Genomic DNA, 27,886 nt, shown 5'->3' on the forward strand with positions numbered 1-27,886 from the left:
TTAGCCCCTGAATAGTGGTAGGATAATGATTAGGCTAACTGTCTTTGAAGTCTTTCTGCTCTGGCCTCTTGTAGGCATATATTCTGAAATTTTTAAAAAATGAAAAAGAAAGCAGAAAACAATTTAAAAAATATTTAGAGTTCTCCAAGAAGTCTTTGTAGCGAGCAGTAAAAATCTCAAAGCAATTTAAAGGTAATAAGACAACATATTTAATAATTTAAATGAAGCAATTCTTTGTATTTCTATATTATCTTTTTTGAAGAGTAGAAAGTGTTTTAGAAACACTGTTCCTCTAAGTCTCTCAGCATCCCCAGGTGACTGTCATTATGTCCAGTTGAAACAAGGGCACTGGCTTGACTTAACAAAGCAAATGAAGACACTCAAATGACAGAACTGCAAAGCTACAGACCTTAATTAAAGTCAGAAGAAAATTTCCTCTCCCTGTCCTGTTTCTCCCTAAATGCATCACAAATACAGCCTCTTACTTCTAGAGCAATATGTTAAGCATTTTCCCCCAAGTTGTGATGTCCCTTTTTTATTGAGCCATATCCTAAAGTCCTACGCTTTGTTACAAGATGCAAGTAGATGAAGAGATAATGAAGGAAACAAATTCAGTGTGTTTGCCAAGAATACGTTTATTTTAGACTAAAACAATATGCTGTAATAGGTTGTCTTAATCTATTCCACATAGCAGGGAAACAGAAGTATATTGTTAACATTTCAACATCCAACGGTAGAGGGCAGCACTGCCCTTCTTTTGCAAAATACAGGGTAGGGCAAAAGTAGGTTTACAGTTATTCTTTGAAAAATAATACAATTAATAAATAATAGAGGAGTAAACTGTGTTTCAAGTACACACAACTGTAAACCTACTTTTGCCCTAACCTGTATTGAGTGCTCATGAGGGAAAATAAAAGCAAAGCTCTTGATTATTGTGTCTGTGTGTTTACTTTTACCTAATACATTTAAAAAAGTATTTTTCTTTTTAATTTATTGACTTATTGATTTGAGAGAGAGCGAAGGGAAGAGAGAAGGAGAGCGAGGGGGGGGAGAGAGAATTTGTTGTTCCACTTATTTACATATTCATTGGTTGATTCCTGTATGTGATGATCAAACTTGCAACATTGGCATATCAGGACGATGCTATAACCAAATGACCTACTAGGCCAGGGCCAAAAGCATTTTTCTTATTGTTTAGGTGATTATGTAGAAAGAAGGTCAGCACCTGTATAGCCTTGAAGTAACTGGTAGAAAACAGAAAGTTTTAGGTTCAGGATATGGGTTCTGTCTGGCAAATATAAACAGCAGCGTGACCCTAGACAATCAGATAGGGTTATTGTATGAACAGACCTGATGTTTCTGCGCTTTCTGGGTAGAAGTCAATCTACTGAACTAGCAGGATGTGTTTTTAAAATGTGTGAAACTCATATGGTCTGAGCCCTGATAACTGCTTTTAAATTATAATTCATTGACTATTGTGCTGTCTGTGTTAGTTTTCCTCTCTGTCATTCCTGAGTCAGATCAGACCTTCTTTGTGATATCACATGTATTATGACTAAAGAATTATGTTAGACATGATGGGTAGAATGTCTTTCATGGGATTGCACTTGACTGAATGGCTGTGTGTATATAGAGGTGAAACTGAAGCTTTGTATGCCAGTCCTCATTCTACTGTAGTATGATTTCTCTATCCAGTAAGTAGCAAGAACAAATCTGTTATTTTCTCCTAAAAGTTAAATGATGCTCTTGGGCAGGATGACAGAGAGGAGAGAATAATCCTAATTCTAGCAAATACATAACCACAGTATCCCTAGTACATTTGGATTCTGCTCTAACCCTCAAAACTTTTTTGGCAGCACATCTTCAGTGCCAATTTAAATAAATCCCACTAGGAGTAAGAGCTGGAAGACATTGAATCTTGTTCCCAGCTCTGCCTTGTGAACTTGGAAAAATTACAACCTCTGAGCTTTTGTTCTCTCATCTGCTAAACATAGATAATGACTCCTAGATCTAGTAAAAGGGTCAATTTGAAATATATACACACACACACACATATATATATATATTAAAATGCTTTAAAAGCCATATAAGTGGCTAACACATATTTCTATCACTGTAGCTCAAAGAGATGCCTGCCTTTTCTAAACTATAAGACTTTGTGTTTCTTCCTCTCATTTAGTATCATTATATTGCCTGAGATTGTTCATTTCCATGTGTATTTAACTTTTCCCTCCAACTTGATTGTTTGCTCCTTGAGAACTGAAACCATCAATTATACTTCCTGATATCCTGCACAACAAGATGTTTCATACAGAATAGGTACTCAAATATTTGTTGATTGATTTAGGTACTCAAATATTTGTTGATTGATTAAAAACATTAACTCCCATGCAGAATTAACTTTTTAAATTTAATTATGGCAAAAATTATAACATAAAATTTGCTGTCATAACTATTGTAAAGTGTATAGTAAGTGGTGTTAACTATATGAATGTTGTTGTGCAACAGATCTCTAGAACTTTTTCATCCTCAAATAATTCTTAATAACTATCTTCCACATCACTGTTTCCAAAGCACTTCTTTATTGATTGGGCACAAACAAGAAAAAGATACAGGACTTTCACTCTATAGCTAGGGGTGTTTGAAACAAGGTCATCAAAGATTTTCACTATGTTCTAAATTCTTCCCCCTCTCATAGAGGTTCTGCCCTAGTCTCTCTCTAACCTGTAAATCAGCCATTTTCTATAAACCTGGGAATATATGCCAGAAAAGAGGGTGCCTCTATAGAGTGCTTTCAATGAATTATTCATGTCTAGCATATAATTAACCATTTATATGAAGAAAACGATCACATTAAAATATAAACTCCTCAGTTATTTGATGTTCAGAATATCTGACTTTTGTTAATTACTGAAGATAAGTACTCTTTTTCATTATTATTGCTGTAACAGTAGCATTTTTATTTAGCTGGTATTGTGAGAACTAGAGGTGGTATATGAAATGAAATTGTCCCAGAAGAAGACTCTGCTTTAGCTATAGATATATGTGCTTCTGGAACTCTCTCAGGATAGTATGACCATATTTAACTCACAATACGTGCTTTTAGAAACAATCTACCTTTTTAAGCACAGATCTTCATCTAATGTTGTGGTTGTCAATTATGTTCAATTTATTTGGGATAAAATTTTTGGTTTTCTCCTTTGCATGAAGCCTAAAAATAAACTCTAGATGGATTTAAGATTTAAATATTTTAAACTACAAACAAAATAGGGAAAATAAAGGAGATTTTTGAAACAGTACTAGGGTAGAACAGACTTCCCCAATCATGACACAATCTCAAAAGCCATAAAGAAAAAAATTGACTTTGTATGCTGATAGACACCATAAGTAAAAATATCAGGACTTGGAAAAAATATTTACAGCATACTTATCAGACACATCTATTATATATTCAGAGCTTCATTGTATTGATAGAGAAATCTAAGGATATGAAGAAATTAATCAGGAAAGAATAAATACAAATGGCCAATAAACATACTAAAAGTCATCTTCATTATTAAATTGAAACCACATTAATTTATCCATCTTTGTCCATCAGACTGACAAAAAATTAAAAATATTGATAAAATAGTGTTGAGAGTGCAAGGGAAATGGCACTTTCATGCACTGTTGGTGTATCAATTGATAAAACCTTTTCAGAGTGCATTTTGGTAATATCAGTCAAAATTAAAGTACAGATACCATTTTACCAACCAACTTCCCACTTAGGGGTTTATCCTAAAGAAATTTATACAAGTTTGCAGAAATAGATAGGTATAGAGGTGTACAGTTATGCATTACAGCATTATTTTAATAGAAAAATAATAGTGACATACTTTCCAACAAGTGTGTTATTTATAACCTAAAAATCAAGTTTTTATTGAAAAAATAACAGATATGAAAGAGACTTCACAAGAATACAAAATTAAGATAATCTAACAATGATAATTAAGTAAAATAAGGGAAATGTAGTTCTTCAAAGCACTACAGATTTAGCAGTTTAAAGGCTCAGCAGTTACGAGAAACTGTTTTGATAAAGAATAATGTAGCGTGCTACAGTTTAGAGCAGACCTGAAAATTGAGGGAGCTATTGCAAATCACTTGATAATAAATTAGTGACTTTTAAAAATATATAAATTCCAAGACACTGTACCCCAGAACAGCTCCTGACATCTAGTAGGCACTCAATAAATATTGGCTGAGGAAATGAATGAGGATGATATCTCCATCAGGGTTATCATAAAAATTGATGCAAAACTGCCTAAATATTAACACTTGGTGCATAGCAAGTATTAAGTAGTTCACTACTTTCCGGGGGCTTGTTGGTGCTTAATACCTGCTGCTACATTATAGGAGTTTGTTTATTTAAAACCATGTATATAGTGCTTATTATATGCTGGGTACTCTTATAAGTGTTTTACAAACACGAAATCATTCAAATTACAATAGCAGGGGGAGTACATGGTCTTCTTATCCCACTTAATAGATGAGGCAATTGAGGCAAAAGCAATTGAGCAAGTTGCGCAAGATGGCACAGCTAGACAACAGTGGTCCCTGCTCCACTGTGCCATGTTGCTTCTGGTGTGACAAAAAATTATTGAATGAACAAGTGAGAATTTACCATTTTAATATTGCACTTTTATTCCAGAGAGCTCAGAATATTTTATATTAAATCATACCTGAAAATCAATACCACAACTTCCCTTTTAAAAACATTTTAAATGTATTATTAGTTCATTAATTGTGTTTTTTAAAAAGGCCATGGGAGTTCCTTGTTCCTGTGATGAAGTCACTGTATTTGCGTTCTAACATATTAATTTCCATACAACAGTTCCAAGTTCTGAACAGAGTAACATCCTGCTCTAGAAGTGGAAGAAACATAAGGGCTTACAGGGAAATACAAAACAATGTCAAAATTATTGATGGGTAAGGTATTGTATATAAGTTTTAATCTTCCACATGACTAAAGCAAGGGATCTCCAACTTTTCCAATCAGGAATCTTTCTTCTGTAAGCTAAGCTTTGTAGACTTCTTGAGAGTTATTTTTTAGTTCTAATTTTAGTTTTAACCTTAGTTCATTCATTCATTTGCAGTATTTATTGACAATCTACTATGTGCCAGGCATTGTACTAGAGGTTAAGGATAACATGGTGAACAAAAAGACAAAGTCCTTACCCTCATGATTTCTCTGGTTTAATGGGGAAGATAATGTGAACATTGAATAAACAAAATTATTAAAATTACAGCCATGGTAAGTGCTACATACCTTCATGGAAAAGATACATGAAAGAAGGTATTAGGGGGAATTAATCTAGTGAAGGCCAGTTCTTTCCCCCTTAGAATGTTCCCTCCAGCATGGATAGCATTCCACTTCTAACTCCTACACCAGTAGCACCTCTTAAATCGTACAGCTTGCACATATTAAGCTTCAATTTCTGGAATCCACATTAATAGCCAATGTTTTCAAGAGAAAACAGCCCATTAAAAATAATGCTTTTACTTTATTATTTTATTGCTTCTAGCCCTTTTGTTCTAAATGATAAAAACACAAAAACATCATTTTTAAAAGTCTATTTTCCATTAGTAAGATACAAGTATTTTTATCTTTGTGATTCAGTTGCGAAACGTGAAGCAAGTAAGAAATTTACTCTGATTTTTATTAAGATTTTTATTAAGATTTTTATTAAGTTAAAGAAACAAGTATCAAAAGATGAGAAAATCAGATATATTTATTTATATATTTATTATTCTTATCCTACATAGGACAAGAATCTCCAAAGGCTGAGAGGGGAACTAGAGACAGGAACTGTGCAAAGAAGACAGCGCTGTCATAGAGGGTAAGTAGATAAAGCCAAGAGTTTTGCAGCGTCTCTTTCATGTCTGATGGACATGAGAGCCAGTACTGGGTTGCAAAGTCTCCTCTGGAAGACCATTGACCCAAGAGAGTAAATGGTGGCAGAGACAAGTGAAGTTCAGAGTTGGGCCCTCTGGTTCCCCGTGGGAGGATTGGGCTGTAACTGAGGCATGAAAGGCCCATTAGCTTCCATCAGGTTGTAGTCAGAGACAAACAGTATTGGGCAAGCTCTAGAATTACAGATGGTATGACAGCCAATAGACTTAGAATCCTTCTAGTGCCATATTCAGGATGCACCCCCTATGACACCCAGTTTCTTCCACCTGATTGGGTTCTTCATTGTATTTAGCTCACTACCTTTTATCCAGGTGCTTACTAATCAGAGCATGGTCTTCAGACCAGCAGCATCAGCATCTCCTATGTGCTTGTTAGAAGTACAAAATTTCAGGCCCCACCCTAGGGCTACTAAGTCAGCATCTGCACTTTAAGAAGATCCCCAGATTTTTCTAAGCACATTAAAATTAAGAAGCATCATTTTATCCCCATCAGCTTCTGAGACTGTAAAATAGATAAGGTCATTCCTGGCCCAACTTGCTCACAGCTTTGAATTGAAAATGCCCTAAGATTTAAAAAAATAATAAGTAAAAAGGAAAGCATTTTCAAGAGAGAAAAATGTTATACAACTATTAAACATCAAATTTATTTTCACCTGGTCAACTAGAAAGCTGTTTTCAGAGTAGACAATTGGTGACTATTTAGCTGACTCAGTTTCTATAATTGTTGTACTATCTTAAAATGCTCTAGAGTTCTGTTCTGTTTCATTTAATGTACAGAACAATGATTCTGAATCTTTGCTGTACATTAGAATTTTCAGATTTTTTCTGACAATCCAAAGCCTGAGCCCTTTCCCAAAGATTCTGATTCAATAGGGTCTAGGGTGCAGCTTGGCCATATGTAATTTTTAAAAGTTCCTCAGGTAAATCTAATGTATTGCTGGAGTTGAGAACCATTGATAGGGATGAACTGAGAGAAGAACAGAGTTAGACATATGGTGCAATAAATAATGTAGAAATGATAACAGAACAAAAAAATGGCTTGAGCTTTGCCCTTGATCTTGCAATTCTGTCTCCAGGAATCTGTCCTACAAGAATATGTGTACAAAGATGCATGTGTGCAGAGGCCCATTGCAGCATTGTTTGTAATAGCAAACATATTGGAAGCAAATTTAATATCCACCAATCGGAGTGATTCCATATAATTCAATACTGTGCTAATGTTAAAATGAATGAGGAAGACATATCTACTGCCATGAAAATATCTCCAAGATATATACTATTTAAGTTTTTAAAAGTTACATACCAATATGTGATATATAATCTCATTTATATGAAAAGATAAGTATATACATGTATATGTGTGGGGGTGTATATATGCACACACACACACATATACATATATATAGAAAGATGAATAAAGAGTAGTCATCAAACTATTGACAGTTGTTACCTCTGGGAAAAGAAGTGGAAGGGAAAGGGACTTTTTTGTTGTGTAAACTTCTAAATATTTTACAGCAAGAATGTACCCACACACTGCTTGTGTAACTATCCAAAACGCATTCCAAAGCTGTTGGCTGTCATACCATCTGTAATCCTGGATTATAAACTATTTAAACTAATTATTATTTTAATATTATAATCTTGACTACATAATTTTATAATAAATAATATAGTGGCTGACAAAAATAAAACAAATCTATAATACCTACACAAAACAAAAACTGCTAGTGCACCGGGGGTTTTCATTATTAAGCCTGTCACTTCTTAACTCTGGGATTACTGGAATTGTGTTGCTCTGACGTCTCCAGATACCCTCCCATCTAGTGTTATACTTGGCATCAACTCTAACAACCTCTCTGGTTCCTCTGATAACTAACCCATGCAGGCAGATCCCACCTCTAGAAGGATCTCTACATTAGCACTTTGTAAATTCTCCCTTGTTCCACCCCTAAAAATCACTTGGAAAAACAGAAGGCCACCTACAACTCAGCCTTGCTGAGAGCCAGGTCTCCCCCATTTTAAGCAATTAAGAAAAGCATTCTGGTTAAGCTATAGTATGAGGGACGTGCATCCTTTCCAGGGCAAAATTCTCAAAGTCTGCTCTGATGGCTCTTCCTCTTTGAAATGGTAATTAAGCACTGGAAGTGTATAATGAGAGAAATTACTTATGAATCTGTGCCTCTCAGCCCCAGGCCACTTCTCTTTCTCTGAGAGAAACTCAAGGATTTTACCCTAATAGCACTGGAACAAAGTCAGGGCTGAGGCAGACCTACAAAGAAGGAGGCTTCCAGCCCGGGTGGGGCCCTGCTGACAGCTCGTTAGAAACTGTCCCTCTCCTGCTCCTCCTTTCATTTCTTCAAGTTACAAAGCCTGACAGAGCTTGATGGGAGAATCAAGGCGGTAACATTCCCCGCGGCAACCAAGTCCCTGCTCATCTATCTTTGTTTGACAGATAAGGAGAGTAGATGTCACCTACAAAATGCTTCACTCACCTGAGCCAAGTGTGCCAGGACAGCCCTGTCGCCTACAGGACCCTACAGGAGGAATCCAGACAAGACCCACTGACCACAATTAAGATTTCTCTCAAAAGAAAATCATTTTAACCAGACAACCTGAAAACCAAATGTTCACTATAGTTGTCCTCAGAAAAGTACATGACACCTAATAACTCAAAGAAAGTTATGCTTTGATTTACAAAAGTCTTTTTTGGGTTATACCCTCCACCTGGTCTTTGACAGCTAGTGACCACCTAAGATCTGAGAAATCAGTCTGAGGTTCCATGCAGAATGTCTGGGCCTCCAACCTGGCCAGATTGCCAGGAAGGGGAGTGTGACAGAACAAAACAAAAACACCACTCCACCCCAGAAGGCAGTTGGGACACACTGGTATCTCAACCTCCAGTCAGTGGTTCTCAGATTTTAGCATGCCACAGAAAAGTCTGTGAAGTCTGTTTAAAATGCAGATCCAGATTCAATAGGTCTGGAGTAGGAGCAAGGAATCTGCACTTAACAAACTCTACGTGATTCTAGAGGCAGGTGATCCTAGGGCCCCACTTTGAGAAGAACCGCTATTACCTGCTGCTACTTGGGGCAGGGCCTCCAGCAAGGATTCTTAATTGCATTTACAGCATATCCCTTAGCAAGAGTTCCCTCAACAAGCCCAGAACCAGTTCTCAGGAGTTGTTCCTGTTAAGGATGGAGTCAGTTGTCTCTAGGATTCTCCTGCAGGTAACAAAAGTCCCAGAGGATACTTCTAGCCACAGGGGCATCTTCTAGAGACCAATCTCTTAGAGCCCTTTCTAGAAGGCAACTCCCAACATAGTCCTGCTGAGCCTGATGCTGCCACATGGTCATACCAGCTGTTGATCTTAACCAATTTGTGTTTATTAGATCACAGGTCCTTAGACCTTGGTATTGCATCAGAATCAGCAGTGGAGCTTAATAAAGTTCTGGCCCATCCCAGAACTACCTAGGGACAGAGGTAGTCAATCAGTAGTTTAACAAGCTACCAAATGATGCATATGCACACCAAAGTTTAAGAACTACCATCTAGAACAAAAGCAACGATCATAGAAACACTATGTTTAGAATCCAACTACTGTATTGCAAAAATAAAAATCTAAAACATTGTTAACACTGAACACAATTGGTTCTCCTTGCTCGCTTACTGTCCCTAATAAGTCTCCACTCAAGCGTTCAAATACTTTCCTAGAGGGAAAAGCTACTAGACAGCTGACTTACTAAGTACAGATATTCTGTGGTTTTAAGAAAATCTATACTCAGAAGTCTAAACTTTTAAAATTAGAAATTTTTTTATCAGTATAAAAATTAAAGTGATAATATTTACTATGTTCTTGTTATGTGCCAGGTACTGCTCTAAGCATTTTTAGGTGTTAAAATAGTTGATATTTATTGAGCACTTGCTTTGTAATGAAAAAGATTATTTCAGTTAGTCCTTCATTTCCTCTAAGCATTTTAGATGGGATAACAGATGAGAAAACTAAGACACAAATAAGTTATTTGCCTAAAGTTGCACTAGTGTTAAGCAGTAGAGTCCAATTCTTAACCATTATGTCACCTCGCTTATTAATAACAAACAATAGTGCTTTATTCAACAAATATCTAAAACTATTAAGTGTCAGTATTGGGGGTTATGTTTAAGTATTGGGGGTTATGTCCTAAGTATACAGTGACAAACAGGACAAATATGCTCCCTGCTTTCTCATGAAAGCAAACTCATGAAGCATGCTTCTAACTGCCTCCTCATCTCTCTCCTTGTGTATCCTGCCATATCTTTGGTTTAGATATGCTTTTGTTCTACTGAAGAGTGTCCCCTAAGGCAGAGCTGTCCCCATATATAGTCCATTAGAAAATTCTTAGGATTTCTTTTCAGAAGTCTTCCCATGTGGCCCAAGAGCACTTAAACAAATCCAGGAACCACTCTGGGTATCCATAATTCTCCAAGAAGAAACCAAACATTAGTAATGATCTTATTGCCTCCAACATGTCTGTCTTCTCCAAAAGACAGATTAGTGAAAACTGTGGTTCTTTTTGTTAATTATTTATTGCCTTATTAAGGCAATAAATACTCATTCTAAATATATATATAATTAAGTGCAGGACATATAATAGTTCAGAAATTATAAAGTAAAAATAAATTATTAAATTCCCTTGTCTGTCTCCGCCACCCCACTGCCCATAACCCCAAATAGTATTTCCCAGAAATTCCAATTTCATATATATCCTTACATGCATTTTTTATACATATAGAAATATAGATTTTTAATGAAAAAGTTCATATTATCTGTATTGTTCTGAGACTCACTTCTTAAACTACATTGTGGCCATCTCTTTATGTCAGCGTATACAGTTTTATCTTTGGTATTCTTTTCAAATACCAGTCCACTGTATGAAGGTGCGATTATTTCTTTAACAAGTCCCCTAACCAGTCCATTAGTATTGTTTCTAGTTTTGGAGGGGAGGGGTGGCACTTTTATTCTACAGAGTGTGAGGGGCCCAAAAGAATGTTGCTTGGGCTCAGTTTTGGACTGAGCATTTTTCTGAATTTTCTATTGTCTGTCCATACCTTTCCTACCTTTTTGAGCTTGTTGGATGTTTCTTCCTGCGGTTCGCTCTAATCTTGCCACTACTCAGTTTAAGGTATGTTTGTTGCTTTAAAGATCTCCTTACAGAGTCTAGGACTCGTTAGAGGAGGTAAGTTCAGCAAATAAACAAACTATTGTCCTAGCTTTACCTTCTTATTCTAGAGGATTTCAGAGACACTGGAAGAAGTTCTCTTGTTATCTGGAAATCAGCTTAAAAACCTCACCATGTTTGAACTGTGTTTTTCATCTCCTTTAAAGAGCATTCTAGATAGAGATTGACTGAATATGTTTAAATAGAAGGCATGTCCTGTAACTTCAAAGAGTTTACTGTCTCCTACAGTCTGTTGGGAGGCAGAATTAGTGTTAGAGAAACAATTAAAGAGCAGTTTAGTGCTAAATTATGTGTTACAAGCCCCTAGGCACCAGGAGTTCAGGGTAGAAAGACCTTGGAGGCATTCTGTGCCTCCAAGGGGAAGGTGGAACTAGGCAGAAGGTGGAAGGCTTTTCAAGTGCCTGGTAACTTTTCATGCCTTTTTATTATCTGACATTTTCAGTTTTTGTTTAGGATCTGCCTATCCCCATGAGAACATACATAAGCTTGATGAGGGCAGGAACTATGTCTTGTTCACTACTGACTCCCCATTTCCTAGTACATAGTGGATGCCGATGGATGTATGAATCAATCAATCAGTCAGTCATTGAACAAATGACCATGGGGTGTGTGAGGAACAGTGAGAAGACTGGCCTGTTTGAAAAGAAGTGTCCGTACTTGAGAAGTGGGAGACTCTCCAACAGACTGCCAGAGGGGCAGTTAAGTGGGCCTGTGGGAGATTCAAAACACAGGGGAAGGTGGAACCAGCTGAACAGGGAAGGGGAGCCCCTGACAATTGCCAGGGTGGGCCCTGTATAGAGTGCAGTAGGGGACTTGAATCTGAAATTAAAGCACAAAACAAATGAGACAAATTTGTTATGTACAGCCTCCTGGACTATGCTTGGTCAACTGACAGTCATATTAAAATAAAATAAAATAGATTGGTTCAGTCCTACCCTTCCTTTGCTAAGAACATAGTGAGCCCAGCTGGAGTGGCTCAGTCGGTTGAGCATCACCCTATGCACTGGAAGGCTGTCAGTTCAATTCCCGCTCAGGGCACATACCTGGGTTGCAGGTTCAATTCCTGGTTGGGATGTGTACCAAAGGTAACTGATGGATGTTTCTCTATCACGTGGATGTTGCTCTCTCTCTGACTGCACACCCCCTCTCCCTCTCCCTTCCTCTCTGGGCATGTCCTGGGGTGAAGATAAAGAAAGGACATAGCGAGATGTTCATGTTATCACAGGACTTTCAGTGACACCACTATGATTGTACTTGTTCTTTAAGCAGATTGGTTCGTGGTGCCTCACCATGAGCCAGTTGTTGAATAAACATGTTTGGTTTGGTTTGGTTTGGTTTGGTTTGGTTTGGTTTGGTTTTTCCTACATAAACTGTTGTTTTGTACATCTTTCCATCCTATACTCGTACAATTGATTATTGGACCTAAACGCAGTGCTTCACATTACTGGCGCATCCTGTCTTATTGATTTTAGACCATCTTTCACCTCATGAAATTCATTTTAAACCTTGGTCCTATCATTAATCACAGCAGTTATTCCTCTCAGCTTGGTGGCATCCATATATATGATCTGCAATCCTCCAGGGACTTGGATGCCTTGAGATAATTTGGAGAGTTCCAAAGGGCAAGGATGTTTACCAGCGGATACACCACCAGCCATATATAAAGAAGAAATGACATTTGGCACTAGGGCTTGGTACGATGTGCAAAACTTAAGGGTAGAGTTGAGAAGGGAGAAAATGTTGGAATCCCAGGTTGAAGCAAGCCAAGGTCAGAATCTCCAGTTTAAGCAACCCAGAAATATTTCTTGTAGGAAGCAGTGTTTTAGAAATGAAAGCAGGGAAAGTAGCTTGACAGGCTTTGAGGCAGGCAGGGAGGGGGGACGGGCACGTTGTTCGGTTTACAAGCAAAATGGGGGATGAGAAAAGGATGGCCAGCTGACCTAGTCTATGAATCTCACTCCCTGGCAGGCAGATACCAATCAATTCACTTAGAACCATGGACTACCCTGAATATCCTACTCTAGCACTCAGGAGTAAATTCCACTTTGGTGTTTCAAGATGTTCCTCCTCCTTCAGCTAGTCTCCAGGCTTTTCACTGGAATTCCGCATCACTGAGTCTCCTTTGCACCTCTCCTCTCACTCTGCATCTATTGTAAAATCAATTACAATTGGCTTACATCTCCAGTTATGGGTACATTTTCCATCTGCTCCAAACATGCACACCCTTTGACTGCACCATTCCCCACTCCTCCCACCTCCCCCACCCCATCCCTTCTCCCCATTAACTTTATCTTCTTAAGCAGCTCAGGAACACAGATGTTTTCACCCTGTCGCTCCAGCACAAGGGTATTTTCCCAGTCTCTCTGTGTGTATGCTCCAGGCACCGACTCTCGGGGAGGGAGAGAGTAAATGTTTTCATTCCAAACCCTCAGGGTCAGGTCTTGTTTGTCTAAACTGTGTTTGTTGCCATAATTATCAGATTAGCTGATCTCTGGCAGCAAGTTGGGGGGCAGGAGTGGGGGGAGTATTAACCCTTTGAAGGATGGTTGCTATGCTTTGTCATGGGAATACAGTGGGGAGGAGCTGTCATTTCTCTCCTAACCTGGAAGATTTGGCTAGAATTCTTTTTGCCAACCCTAAAGGCCTCAGTTAACAGTCTGCTCTGAGCCAATCCAACCATCCAATGGGCTCCACTGCTGGGATCCAAAAGGCATTTAGCAGAGATGGAGGGTTGAAAGGGCATCTCTCCAGGGATCCACTGGAAAAAGAAAGAAATGGAGCTTAAAGAGGATCTGGATAAGTAACTCAACAAAGGGTATGGGTGTCTCCCAAGCCAAATAAGGAAACCAGGAGTATGCCCTGGAGGTCTTCAGTTTGTCCATCAACCTTCCCTCTTAGCATAAATGCAGTGAGACTAGCAGGCCCCCATTTAGGTTTGTTTGGGGTTTTCTGTTCCAAAGAATATGAAAATAATTTTTCACCACTGCTGTTAAAAAACAAACAAAAAACAGCAGTTCCCTCCCTTGTTAAGCCATTCCCATACTTTTGTTATCAGACTCAAATGGCTGGTCATTTCAAGATTTCCTCATCTGTCCTTGCCTCTCACCCACAGCACCATTGAACTTCTGTCTGGTCTCCAAAGAACCATAAATGCAGAAATAGTTTTCTCTCTTTAACTTTAAGATTATCTTTTACAAATGAATAAATCTTGTCTCCTCAAAAGTATTGTAGGCTCTTATAGAATAAGAACTTGCTTGAGTCCTATGCATTGGTTACTGGTGGAGGATCTAAATAAGGGGTGCTTGGTAAATACCTTTGTTGATAACATTTTTCTAAGCTTATTGTTTTCCATTTCTCACCTTTGCTGCTTTCTGTTTTGTGTTTGGTTTGGGGGTTTTTTTGGTTGGTTGGTTTTATTGTTTACAGATCCTTTATTTCTGGAATGGTCCTCCAATTCAAACTCATCAATTCAGTCCCTCCTCTTCACTGCACACACACACCCGCACGCACACACACATGCACACACGCGCGTGCACACACGTGCGCATGCACACACACACACACGGGAAGGGGGGAAGAGGGAGAGGAGAGAGACAGAGGGAAAAAAAGCTAACATTTACTGAGGGGCTATATACCTAGCACTATGCAAACATATTCCATGTGCTTTTCAAATATCTGTTTTGAAATCCGCATTGGCTTGTGAGATAAGAACTATCACATGGAAGGAAGGGGAGACCCAGGGATTACATCACATAAACACGCTCCCAGGATTCTAAGTGGTAGAATGAAGGCTGAGCCCCAGGTGTGTGTCACCCTAAAATCCAAACAAATTCCATCTTTCTAGTTACTGGAAGAGGAGAAAAAAGTTCAGACAATTAGGGAAAGTACCCTTTTGCCCAGAACCTAACTAAAAATCAACCAGTCTCTCTTCAGTATTTTTTCCCAACCAGTTCAACTATAATAATATCTGTGGTTGGTTGGTGGTTTTTTTTTAAAGAAGCTCAAATCCAATAAACAAAATTTTAACCAATATTTTATACAATAAAATAGTTTGGAATTGCCTTAGCATTAGTTATAAATTGAATTGGACTATTTCATGTCCATGTCCATACTATTTATAAAGCTGTCATTACTTGAAGGCAAATATGACTTTAAAATATTCTATGTAGCCCACACACTGATGCACCAAACTCAAATTGAAAAAAGGGCTCCTGACGTAGAATATTTCCATGTTCTGAGAGGACAAAAGTCTCTTCTCTCTACTGATGTTGCCAGACTGGTTCTAAATGTGGAGAGTGCATAGACAAGGGTCCTTGGGAAGAAATGTTCACAAACAGAATAGGGTAGGAGTTTCCATGTCATGTTCCTGAGCTATCCTAGGAGCAGACTTCAGGTGGATTTCCATGGAAGTGAACAGCCTGCCAGACAGCTCTCTTCTCTCCTGCCAGAGAAGTGTTCTCTTTAACATGCAGCCAGCCCCTTGTTCTGCCCGAGGTCCACTTCTCCCTGATACCTGCTCTCCTGCTGCCTCCTTTGTGGGAGGGTAGCTTAATTTAAGTTTTTTATTTATTGTTGACATTATTATAGATATGCCCCATTCCCCCTACCCTTACCCACCTCCACCTAGCCCCTGCCCTTCCACTGCCTGTTATATCCTTCACCATAAGCCATGCAAGAGAAAGATCCGACAAATTTTGACTAGGTCAACTGAACTGTGTTTGTCAGTTGTTCTGATAAGAGAGTCCATAGCAGAGAAGTTAAAATGACTGTTTTATTCCCGATCCAGAAACCTCACTCTAACTTGAAGAGAAGTTCACATTAGAAAAGCTTTAAAAATAGACTGGGAAATGGAAGGAGAGATGACACAAATGCCTGGACAGAAATTCAAAGAAAGGCTCATTTAAAAAGATAGGAAAAATAGAAAGGTGATTTTGGGCACCTTGTGGCAGACTATTAGCCACATGTAGAGCAAAACGAGGCAGATTCTTACCAAAAAATTTCAAGTTCCTAAAATACCTTACTTGATCCTGGCTATGAATGATGAGCCTGTTGTTAATAAGATATTTGAGATCCCACTCTACCACTAATAACTGTGTGACCTAAACTGAGGCATACACCCTCTCTGGGACTTATCCAGAAAGTTGGGGATTGGACTAGATGACTAGATTCCATCTTTTGTTGGAGTGCCATCATATTCTGGACTCCTATACAGAAGCAAGTAGTAAAAATTGTATAGAGAAATCATGTTTTCTTAATTTAATATATGCAAAATGCTTGGAACAATGACTGGCACATAGTAATTCCATAGAAGTGTTAGCTATTATTACTATACATGATGATGAGGTTGATGGGGAAGGACTCATGCACTACAAACACATTTTTACCTCCACATCTGTAAATTTTAAAAAGAAAGTAATCCAGTATTCTAGTAACTTAAAAGCCCTTTCTCTTGCAAAGGTCTTGATAGGGGGATGACCTGTGGCTACTGAAAATTGAGAATATCATTCATGAAAAGATAGTTTGCTAAGCAAACAACCACCATGACCAAACGTAGGAATGTTTTCTTTGAAAATTCAGCTTTCTTATTTAGCCATGGAATGAATTGGGCTGCCTTGGAAAGTAGTGTGTTTCCCTTCCCTGGATTCAGGGATGTCAGGTAGCTGGATAGACTGCATTGACTTTGAAGGATCTTTCTGTCAAAGTCTCTATAATTCCAAAACTAAACCTACTCAGAATTACTAAGCGTCCCAATGCCCGTGGGCAGTAGAGTAGCAGAGGCTGGGCTTCAGCCAGAATACTTAGTCCTGTAAGAGCATAATATCAGCCTGGAACATCTTGCACCTTAAATGGTGAATCTGTGTCTACTAACCCTTTAGTTGAAAGGTGATTCATGAAGCATATTACTGAGCAGTATCCTAGTTCATTCTGTCTTTTCAGTGCTGACACTAAGAATGAAAGTACTAAGGGAAAAACAGAGTCACATAAAAAGAGAAGGGCCGGACCCAGAGCTTTGGGTTTTGGTTTTTTTTTAGCTTTTCCTACTTAATTTGGGCTGAAGATGTAGACCTGAATATGAGTAGAACCTCATCTGCAGTATTAGAGCAAGATGAATGGCAAACAAGACAGGGAAATAATTAAAAGAACAGAAGGTTAAAAGGGCAGGAGATAGAGAATGGGAGAAGCAGAGGAAGAGAAAATAAGGAAATGAAGGGACTTGTTTTAAAAAAAAGTTTATGCTATGAATGAAAGAAAAATATAAAGAGACAACATTTAAAAAGGACAGGGATTGCAAAGGAAGAAAGATGGTAACCTGCATCAAGTATGAAGAAAACTAAGTGGAAGAGAGTAATTAGGGTTAAAGAAGAAGTCTATCATAATTTAATCTGGGTTACCTACGGGAGATGATAGCTGCCTCTTTGCAAGAGATTCTCAGCAAGAGAACTCAGGATCTGGAGGAGAGACCTCCTGTCTACTCCCCAAGGATTGTACAGTATAACATTGATCAGTTGTCAACAATGGAACTAGAAGCAAAGCTTCCAATAAACCACCTTAGAGCCTTTACCTCTGCCTTTCCTCAGAGGGCTCCCTTCCTTCCTCCCTTCATTTCTCTCCAGTCCCTTCTTGACATCACTGTTACCACTCTTAATTGACTGTGGGATGGTTGTTCGGAGAACCTTCAGTGCCTTCCAGTCCTCCAAGTCATCAATTCTCTACTTCTGCTTTCATATCTCTTTCTTTTCTTTCTATGCTGTCTCCTTTACTGGGATCTGAGGTTCAGGAAATAATGTAAGGATATGCAATGGGTGCAGGGACGACTCACATGACAACTATATTGCTATGGCTCAGCTATCCCTTTTTCTGGTTACACACACACACACAAGTTGGTTTCAGGTCCACAGAGAAGTTGCTTGGTATCAGGTTTAGACATCATTGGAAGCAAAAAAAAATGTTTTAAAATAACTGAATGTTATTTTATTAACAATGATAATGAACTAAGTAATTTAATGAATAGTTTAAGATAAAACCATAGAACCTGCCCTTGAGGAGCTCATAAACCAAAAGTGGTAGCTTCAGGTCCCTATAGTTCAGTAATAATCATCACTGCCTGGTATTGAACACCAAGGTGCTGGGTATAATGCTGAGCACTTTGCAAATCACTTTCTTCCAGTTGTTTAATCCTCATAACATCCCAGTGAGGCAGGTACTATTGTTGCCACCCCCACTTTACTGATGAGGAAGTGGAAGCCTAAAGGTTAAATGATTTACCAATATCACTCAACCTGTGGCAGACTGAAACTCAAATATGCTTGGAGGCACCTTACTAGACAGCCTTTGAGAGTCTACCTTTTGCATCAGCCAGAATCCATTTAATGGCTCAGGACTGACTACAAGAGGAGTGAGGTCCCCACATTCATCTCACCCCTATTTCAACACTTATTTTGAGGATTTGTGCTTGAGAGCCACTCCTATGAGCCCTTTCTGACTGTGTCACCTGTGATCCAACCTGCTTTAACCTGTCTGTTCTCTTACCTGTCTGAACCTGCAGATGCCCACACTGAGGGATCCGTGTCCCTGGGTTCCTCCTTTTCCCTCCTCTCCAACAACCCATCCACAACCCTAACTGCATCAAACCTTCCCAGCACTGGTGGTGTTACCCCAACTACCTGTGCATGCCTCTGACCTTTGGGGCTCCTATCTGTGCTGTTTGTCCCCTTCCTAAACCACGTGAATGACTGAGTCAAGCAACATAAACCTCCTTCAAGACATGAAGTCCTGCTCCCTGGAATCTTGCCCTCCAATCCAGGTATGGTGTCTTCAAGTGCTTTCTGCCCAAGCAATGGTCCAATAAAACCTTTCACTTGGCCTCTAAGCTATTTTGGAATTTAAAATCACTAGCTTGGGAGATTATGCTAAGTATTCATGTAATCAGGATTTGCACACAGGACAGAAATGTTTTCATATAACAGCTATTAATATGGTTGTTACAAATCGTATCATCAATTTTTACTTTCTCTAACAATACTTTTTTTATCCCAGTTTGAGGATTACAATTATCTGAAAATAATATTAAAAATATAATTCAGACTTTTTATTTTTTTAGACCAACCTTTCATTTCTTCCAAATTCCCCCACCCTACCTTCCCCACTCCCTCCAGGCATCCCAAGCGGCACAATGTGTATGAGTAGGGCCAGGCATCCTATGAATACTCAGTAAATATTAACTATCTGGCTGTCTAAATGAATTATCTATTGGCCTCTGGTACAAGAGCTTTCTCTGCCTCTCAAATTCACATCACTTCCTCTCCTTTTACTAACATGGGCATTCATGCATTCAGTTCAAACAGTCACTTACTTAGGGCTGTTCTGGCCCCTGCAAATGCACAGCCTGGTAACGGTAAAAGACGGTACGAGAACAAGTGCCCACATGAGGGCTGCAGCAATGGGCAAATGAAAAGAACATGGGCCTTGACCACAGCAGACCTGGGCTCAAAGGCTGCCTCTTCTGTAAGATTGGAATATTGACACCTTGGCTGGTAGGGTCGTGGATAACAGCAAACATTTGGGGAGGTTGTCGAGCACTGTGTTCATTTACCTCTTCAGTCCTTCCTAATGCCCTACATAAGAGGGAAATGACACTTGGAGGGACACAACTATTTGCCCAGCCCCAGGCCTCACAGCTAGTGGGGGCACTGCTGGAATTTGAACACACTCTTAACTCCCTTGTAATACCTGGTTTGTGGGAGTGGCCTTGAGAATTAAACTCCTGTCAGTTCCTTTCACACTATGTGTTCCATGTGTCAGCTTCCTCACCCCTTGTCAGGAGAGAAGGTCACTAGGTTCCAGGTATGGAAATTGGCCATGTTACTTTAATGCTGGAGAGATGTAAAGGTTCCTTCTCTGAGGACAATGGTCCATTTGTTCCTCAGACCCATTGTTGGCCCAGAAAGAATGAAGGAATCAGGATTCTGCTCCCTTCCCCCTAAGGGGTTCGGGGATGCAAATGGGGAATGAGACTGTGGCCAGATCAACCTAAAGCCACTCTGGAAGGACAGCAGTTAAATTATGAAGAGGATCCTTCCTCTGTGGACATCTGCTCTGATGCATTTAGCTTTCCTGGTTGCAGTTTGGTTTGATCCCATCTTACATTCACAGTAAATGTTCCTTTACTTTTGAAAAGTGCTTTCCTTGTCCCTGTTCAAAAAAGGGAGGAGAGGGATTTGTCTCCAACCAGGTTGGCTCAAAGAGAGGATCGAAGTGTCCTTTGGGTTAGGTAAGGTGATAGTAGCAGAAGTGAGGGAAGTGAGAGGAACTTGGCAGATGGAGAGGGGAGAAGGTGAGAGGTGAGTCATCTCTTAGTTCAGGGGATTCCACCACCAGCTCTTCCCAGCAGGTTTGTTCAGTTCCCTACAAAAGGTAGTCAGTGCTCCAGAAGATCAGAAATGGAGATATTCTAATGCCCTGGAGTAAAAGGAAAAGAGTGGGTGGAGGCAGCAAAGCACAGAAAGACATTACAAAGCTTTGGAACCAAGGACACCAACTTTGAGCAGGTTACTTAACCTCTCTGCACATCCCCGTGTATACTGGTGATGATATACAGACAACCCAGTGAAATCATGTTCATTAAAGTCACCTCCTGGCAGAGGTGACTGTTGAGAGCCTGAGGAGAGATGTAACACTCAGACCACAGCCCCACTAAGTGGTGGAACTCGGCTTTTGGTAACTCTAATAGCTACTCAAGTTAACAAAAGTTAGTCCACTGGAAAAGAAAAGGGAACTGCAAAAAACCCCACAAAACCCCATTATCAAGGATGGCAGAAATGGAAAGGAACATTTTAGAAGAAAAAAATATATTATAAATCTAGAAAAAAACCTAAAGTACCTCAAGAGAAGATCTAAATTTAACCCTAAAAAAAAAAGCCCAAGTGCCTGGAGTGGGGAAAAACTTTGCTCACTGTTCAATAAGGTATTTATAGTAGAAATAGAAACGAGCTTTTAAAAAATATGATGGTAAAAGTAAGGTTAAAAAAGGCGGTTTAGGTGAGGTCATGGGGGTTTCCTTAGTAGCTTTATAAGAAGGGACACCAGAGAGCCTCTCCCTTCCTCCCCTCCCCCTCTGCCATGTGAGGACATAGTGAGAAGGAGGTTGTCTACAAGCTGGAAAGAGAGTCCTCCCCAGAACCTGACCATGGCAGCCCCATGCCTCTGAAATGGTCTTACAAGCAAGCTGCCTTTGGGGGCCCTGACAGTGGTAACATCACCTAAATAAATGAAGATGAGAGAGAAGTCCAAGGAGGAGGGGGAAGAGGAAAGAAGAGGTGAGAGGCAGAGTGGTAAAGAGCAGTACTCCTCACTCATTTCCACCAGAACAGCAGAAAAAGCACTGGACTCGTTTTTAAATCCAAGTTCATTTTCTGATTTCAGGTGTTCCTAGCCATATGACCTCATAAGATCACTCACCTTCCTTAAGCTACTCTTTCCTCATGAGTAAAGGGAAGATGACATCTTTTCTACCACTCTTAGAGGGCTGTCAGTCACCAAGGAGTTAATGTGGGAGAAAGGATTTAGGGACTAGGAAACTCTGACTCCTTGGCCCTGTAAGGTGGTATCAATATTATTCCAATACCATTTTGGAAGTTTCCCCAGCCCAGGTTAATTGATTCTAGGACTAACCTTTACACTTCATCCTGATACCTTTTCGTCCAGTCCTTGCACCTGTGCAAGGAAGAGGCGTACAGGAGGCAGAAAGAATGAGGAGGGGCTATTTATAATCTGCTGTCATTAGGGGAGGGAGAGAAGTCATCTTATTCTCATGTGACTCTATGTCTCCTAGTTCACCTCATTTCTACATCTTTCATCTTTAGTATGAAATCTCAAACTTCCCTATTCAAAGGAATGTCAAGCCTGTACCTTTTGTACTTGCCTCATGAACAAATCACCTAAGATACAGGGTAGAGCAGGAAAGACAAGTTGGTTTTATCTTCAGCACCAGCTCTGATTCATTGCTCGCTTGGAACACTGTAGTAGGAAGTAAAAACTACTCAGTGGGAAAGATTGTAAAGATTGTAGAGATCAATTTGAGATGTCTGCCATTGGCACAGGGAATGAGAACTGGCTACCCCTGGTTCAGAGGCTCAAGATGAGTCAACTCTAAAAATGCAGCAAATATTGAAACCTGGAAGGTTTTCAGAAAAATCTCAAATGTGGGAGATTTCATCCTGGGGTCTTACACCCCTGGGACATTTAAAAAGTCAGAATCAATGGCTATGTCTGTTTTTAATAATATGAAGGGCCAACTCCTTACTGGTGATACGGTTGATAAGGTTAACTGAATGTCAAGTTTCTTTCCTTTTGGATAGAAGAGTATCAAGTCCATTCACTAACCCTGCATGTATCATGTTAGTCACTATGACTTACATTTGTTGAAATCAGAGAAATTTTTGGAATGTTACTGGTCAACCTGACAGTCCAGCATTGAACCCATGAGCGATCATGAACATGAATACAGAGTGAAGACCTAAGGTAAGTGACTGATTGCAGAGAACACTTGATGATTACAAGGTTGGAAATCAGTGTTCTAATGAACTCTGGTGTCAATCTTAATGCAAGTGCTTTAAATCCTACCCCATATTTCTGAGAATCTAGGGGTTTCGGGTTTGGATGAACGCTCTACCAGTTTATTTCTATTTTAGCATGTGTTACTTGAGACTTTAAAAAAAATAACAAACAGCTTCCATTAAATAATTAAATGTCTTTTTGTTGTGGAATTCTAAAAGGTTTAGCACTGTGTACATGTACTGAATTTAAGCTTTTAGGAATTCATTTTACCACTTTAGTGCTTTCAGTTTGCTTGAAAGTAGGCCCTCCTGGGTGAAAGGTCCGATTGGTGTTTAAAAGCTGTCAGTTTGCCTTCATCTGCTCTTTAGGCCACTAGACTTCCTGGCTATGTAGAGTGTGTTTGTTTAGTTTTAGTCATGTCCTATTGTGCTACAAGAAGCCACACAACAACAAGAGGCATACTGATAAAATAATTTGGGAATTTCTTATTCTATGTATTATTTTTTCCTGAGTATCTTTGGGGGCTACTTTTATTTCTATGTTTTGAGCTTCCCTTGCAAATGAATTCTTGCATTTTAAGTAATAGCCATTGAAGACAGGGCTATGAGATAGGTAACATTTTAAAAAGAACCCCTTGGAGAGTGACATGGAGGGCTGGGGAGGCCTATCCTGGGGGATGAGCATGAAGGAGATTATAGGCCATTGGGTCTCTCCAAGAGCAAGGGGGAGGAGGTTCTAGTAGTAAGGAGCCTCTCTATTGGTACTTCCTGTTCCCCACTTTCTTTTCCTCATTCGCTTAAATTTTTCCTTCCTCTCTTTGTACCCCTTTCTCCTTTGCCTTCCCTTTGTGTTTCTTTCCTTCCCCTTATTTCTAATTTCCCTTCCATTCTCCTGCTTTTTCTGGTCCCCTTCTTTCTCTCCTCCCCATCCCTTCTTTTCTGTGTTATCTCCCATTCTCTTCCCTTTTGTGAAAACCACTTTCCATTTATGGCATCAAACTGTGTTTCCTAAAGTGTGTTCCGCCAAGTGCTAGATCTCTGAGATGCATTGAGGAAAATTTTTAAAATGGGGGGGAGGAACTGGATCTGTGGTTTAGTGAGCTGAGAAAATATTGCATAGCCACATCCCCCTGGTCCTCCATTAGCATTTGACAGGTTCTGAGAAATCCTGCTGTGAAGAGACTGGTCAACTTGGCTTATCCCACTCTTCCCCAAGCCTCCCTGACCTCAGGGCCTTCTTCCTCCAAATAAATGAATCTCATTGAGAATATGTTTTGAAAGACCCCCTAGTAGAGGCTCTTGTCCTGGCTCACCTTGGAGCTGCAGAGCACTGACTGCATCCAGCTAAACCTAGTGTCAAGATGTCTTCTCACTTGTCTGAGCTTTTCTCAAGGCTATCACAGCCCACAGCTCCTTTTCTATTCATCCCCATCACTACCCAATGTTGCAGCTACCTACCACTCAGACTGGCAAAAGTTACACATGGCTCTCCTCTTGTGTTAAATGCTTATGGTTGGGTGCCCTTTTTTTCTTTTTCCTAACAAACTGTCAAAGAATATTTTTTAAGAAGAATATGCAGCATGGCAGAGATACAAGCAGGGGACTGTGTTTGATTTCCTGCTGGTGGCAATATAAGTTGGTATAATCATTTGGGGGGTAATTTGACAATATGTAGCCCAAGTCTTAAAATTCTAAATTTGGGACTTATGAAAATAATTTAGGATGTAAGCAAAGATTTAGCTACAAGGATTTTTTTTACTGGAGTGTTGTTTATAATTGTAAAAACTTGGAAACAACCTGAATGTCCAACTGTGGGAGACTTTTGAGCAGACTGTGGCACATTCATATGATGGGGCAGCCCCTATACATAGAGTTTTAGGAGAATATAAAATAGGTGCCCAAAATTAATTCTGTGCAAAAAATATACATATGTACAGTGTGAACCATGTTTGCAAAATGAACATTCACTGAATGTGATATATACATATAAATATGTAAAAGCTAGAAAGACTATTCACCAAAAATTGGCAATAATTATCTCTTGCTGGGTAGTGGAGTTTCAGTGGTTCCTTATTGATCTGTGCCTTCTGATTTTTATATAAAGAGCATGTGCTTTTTGTATATTAAAGGGGAACAAGTTAGAAAAACTAACAAAAATGGTTGGTGACCCTAGACAAGCTTTGTAACCAGTGGAACCCCCAGATTACTCCAAATAGGGTCCTGTCAACACCAACTGGGACTTTTCTGCCTCCTGGGGGGTAAGTGCTTCATGAGGAAGGTCAAAGAGAATGTCAACCTTCTTTCTGCTATCTGAGGGCATCTGGATACAAGAACTGACTTCTATGTTGTGATGCCGCAATTTACTGGGGGGGCGAGGGGGAGATCAACACACCCCACCATCTATTTATTTAATATTAAAAATAATATTTCACTGAGTTTGGCTGGCGTCAGCTCGAGCAGTTACTCATACAGGAATTCAAACAAAAGCAGCATTGGCGCCAGGCCAGTGGGCTGGTGCTGGGTGGTCCATGTCCATCCTTAGCCCAGAGGAGCTCCTAGGCTGCTTTCAGACCTGCTTCGGGTTGGGAAGATGATGTATTCATTTATTTATTAGAAATGTTTTAACAGGAAATGCTAATAGTTTGCATTTAGGGAAAATTGCCTTGGCGACAGCTGGAGGAACCCAGCAGACGTGGCTGGGGAGGAGATTGTTGCTCTTGGCCTTAGAGCCGGATTGGGGCCTGGTTAGGAGTCTACAACGCAGCCCAGCACACAAAGTTCGCTGAAAAGATCCCAGTTGCTTTGCACCAGGACCAGGGCCATTCTTTCAGCTGCCTTATTTCCCTTCTCTGTTGCCATTTGTTTCTTAGAAACCTAAAGATGTATTTTCGATGTGACTGTGAACACAGTTGGCTCTGCTAGGAATGAACAGGCCCTGTGTACACAAACCTCCAGGCGGGAGGGAGCATGGGAGCCAAGGTGTAAGCAAGCACATGTGTAACTCGAACCCACTTTTAGTGTGACTGTGGGCTGGTGGAATCATGTATGAGTTCAGGGGTTATATGTGCACATCCGTTCTGTGTATGAGGATGAATGAAAGACAAGTGTTTGCAGGGGATTTCAGGCGTGTCCTCAAGCTCCAGGGTACATTCCAATGTTCGATCACATTCATGAGTAATTGTGCGGAGCCCAGAGAGAAAATGAAATCCAGAGGGGAGTAGGAGCCAAGCTCAAATGTATGTATATGAGAGGAACGTGAGCAGGTTTGTATAGTTTTAAAAGAAACTCTTCTAGCTGTTTGGAAGAGTGTAGAACTTCACTCGCAGGGGGAAAGGTGTGGCCACAGTCTGTGGGGAGTGGGGTCCAGTGTCTAACCCAGTCTGGCACGACAAAAGGGCTGTTCCTGTGTTTCCAGATAACAATGGAGGTGAAGCCTGACCCTGGAAACCAGTCAAGATTCCCAGAGATAAACCCTGGGCAGCAAGAACACTGTCAATGAAAAGAAACTGACCTTTCGCCTTCTGGAGTCACAGAATTCCCACAAAAGCCATGTCCTCATCAGCTCTGGCAGGCCTCGCCACCCGGCCCCAGATTTCGACGCCAATTCATAAACAGCACGCAGGGAGCTGCTGGAGTCGCTGAGGAGGGGGCTGTGCTAGAAGTCAGCACATCTCCACCCCCGGGACCTCGAAAGACAGGATCCCCCTGCTCTCCATTTTCCTCCAGGCTCACAGAATTATGAGAGAGCCCCTTAGAGTATTTTACTCTGACAGTGTGGTCTGGGCTGCTGCTGCTGAGCCTTCCACCTGAGAGAAATATGCTGCTCAAAATCCGAACTGAGCCTTGGGAAGGCTTGCACAGCCTTGGAACAGAGGCAGAAAGTCTCAGGACGGGCGGTAGAAGTCTTGGGGTGCGATGAGGAAGAGCAGGGTGAGGAAGCCAAGGCAGAGGAGTTTGTGTCTGTGACAGTGAGAGGTAAGTAGGAGGCTGAAAGTCATTTTTTGTTGTTAATCCTCACCTGAGGATATTTTTTCCATTGATTTTTTTTTTTTTTTTTTTTTTTAGAGTGGAAGGGAGAAAGAGGGGAGGGGGGAGAAAGAGAGAAACACATCGATGTGAGAGAGACACATCAATCGGTTGCCTCCCGCACGCACCCCAGCAGGGACCTGGGAACAAACCCGCAACCCAGGTACATACCCTTGACCAGGAACCCGTGACCCTTTGGTCTGCAGGCCAGCATTCTAACCATTGAGCCACAGAGGCCAGGGCTAAATTTCTTGTTTAAGGTCATAAAATTAATCTTGTTGAGCCCCGGGTTCCTCAGCAAAATGAGAATGTTAGAGTTTCTTGTTTTTAAATTCAATAAACCAGGATTTTATTCCTTAACAACTGCTTTCCCACACAATCTTCAAAACCATCAAGCATCATATTAGCCACTAAAATAATGGTTTTCAACCTTGATTGCACATGGAACTGCTTGGGAAGCTGTCTACAGGGTTAATGCTGGAATCTCACCTCCAGAGATTCTGGTAGAATTGGTCTGGGTGAGGCCCAGACACCAGGATTTCTCTCTCCTTCCCTGAGTCCTCCCTGCCACCCCCCTGTGAAAAGAATATTGTCTTTGATAGCTTTGGGACACCTCCCCTCCAAGGAGAGTTCTGCCTTTTTCAGGGTGGTTCCTAGGTTTTGTGATCCAAAACCAGGAGAGTGGATAAACAGAGACAAGACTGAAGAGGCGGAAGGGAAGGAGGAGGGAAACTAAAGATCAGGGCCTCGAGGGCTAGGGCTGAGGTTGTTGAGAGTTTCAGAAGAGAAAAAATGGAAAGTGAGGGGTGAAGAGAATAAGAAGCTCCAAGACTGATGAGATATAAGAATTACTAAGCCCGGCCAGCGTGCCTCAGCGGTTGAGCATCGACCTAGGATCCAGTAGACCGCAGTTCGATTCCTGGTCAGGGCACATGCCTGGGTTGCAGACTCTGTCCCCAATCAGGGGCGTGCAGGAGGCAGCCGATCAATGACACTCTCATCATTGATGTTTCAACTCTCTCTCTCTCCCTCTCTCTGAAATCAATAAATATATATATATTTTTAAAAATACTGAGGAGAGGAAAGGGAAGCTTGAGAATTGTTCCTAAAGCTTATGAACTGCATGCTTTTTAATGTTCT

At 40.3% G+C, this 27,886-nt stretch overlaps 1 long non-coding RNA gene across 1 annotated transcript in view; it reads left to right on the forward strand.

Moving 5' to 3' along the window:
* LOC308566884 overlaps positions 1-27,103 on the forward strand; it is a 30,063-nt gene extending 2,960 nt beyond the window's left edge. The window contains exons 2-3 of the long non-coding RNA XR_014000238.1: positions 5,803-5,876; positions 26,136-27,103. This is a non-coding gene — a long non-coding RNA (uncharacterized lncRNA). The remainder of the gene's footprint in view (positions 1-5,802; positions 5,877-26,135) is intronic.
* Positions 27,104-27,886: the final 783 nt, after the last annotated feature.

This window comes from Miniopterus schreibersii (assembly GCF_964146895.1).
Source record: "Miniopterus schreibersii genome assembly, chromosome: 14".
Lineage (NCBI taxonomy): Eukaryota > Metazoa > Chordata > Mammalia > Chiroptera > Miniopteridae > Miniopterus > Miniopterus schreibersii.